The following is a 1,330-nucleotide window of genomic DNA, read 5'->3' on the forward strand; positions in this document are numbered from 1 at the left end:
ACACTTTTTTGTGTGGAGGCATGAAAAAATGTCCACTTATACCACATAGGGAATTAATGCTAGACCATTAAAACACAAATACCATCAAAGTTCAACTCTGTCAACTCTGTATTATTCAGGAATAAGGGTAAGAGGTCACTTACAGGAACAGAAATGGCTCAAAGACAGCTGTATCACCAAAGCCCACCCAGCATAGATAGATGACAGTGCATGGTTAGCTGGAAACCTGCAGTACACTGTATAGCATGCAGGCAGTCCAGTGTGTTGGAGAGTGTCTCTTGGTTTCAGCTTCTGCCAGGCCGTTCTGCTGGTCTTTGTTTCTTCTAAGTAGTTCAGCTGCCCCCTGCTTCTTCCAGCAAGTGGGGCTCATTGAAGGATTTATTTGCAGCTTGGCTTGTCTGAGAGTGACTCTCGGGCAGTCTTTACTTTACCTTCAGGGATCTACTGAAGCTATTCTGAGTTGTCTACTCCTTACCTTAAAGTGCTGTACTTCCCTGAAATATAGAGCGTTTCACCTCCCAGTAGAACATCCTATATAAGTTTTTACCTCCAAGATGGATGGTTTTAACCTTAGAGGAAATTACTATATTTGTATTCTTTCAAGTTTGGGCTTCATTTTTTGGAGGCCTGTTTGGGTATTAGTTCTCTTGTATCTTTTCTAAAATGTAATAAATTAGAAGAGAAATGCAATAAGTAGCCGTTTCCTGGAAGCCTGCAATACTGCTTTACTTTTAGAAGGGGCATATTGTAAATTATGTGACAGCTGAGTCAATCCCAACAGAATGACTTCAAGAGCACACACTGAGGTCCTAGCTACATAAAGACTTCTGTTTATTCTGATGAATGTACCAGGGAAAAGTTGGCTTTATTGACTTTGCTCTACTCGTTTGTATTGTGTGCATCGTCATGGTACTATCATCCTCTACTTGAATGCCTCGAAAACAGAGTTTCCATAAAATCATCGGCAGAAATTAAAAAAAAAGACTCAATGGAGAATGAATGGTTGAGTATAGAAGTATGATGAGATGGCTGACAGGATAAATACAAGAATGGCATCAGGATAGTGTTGACGTCCCTTAATCCTAAGACATCGAATGTCCAACCAGCTCTCATCTTATGCATCAGTTTCAGTGAAGTCTGCCTTTGTCAAACTACCACAAACTGCATTACTCAAAACAGCAGAGATTGGGTCTTTTATGGATTTGAAGATTTGAACTCTGAAATCAAGTTACCAGTAGAGTTGAATTATTTGGAGGCATTCTCACACACAGGAGGTTGGAAGGGAGAGAGAAGAGAGAGAGAGAGAGAGAGAGAGAGAGAGAGAGAGAGA

This window comes from Grammomys surdaster, unplaced genomic scaffold (assembly GCF_004785775.1).
Source record: "Grammomys surdaster isolate TR1022 unplaced genomic scaffold, NIH_TR_1.0 274, whole genome shotgun sequence".
Taxonomy (NCBI): domain Eukaryota; kingdom Metazoa; phylum Chordata; class Mammalia; order Rodentia; family Muridae; genus Grammomys; species Grammomys surdaster.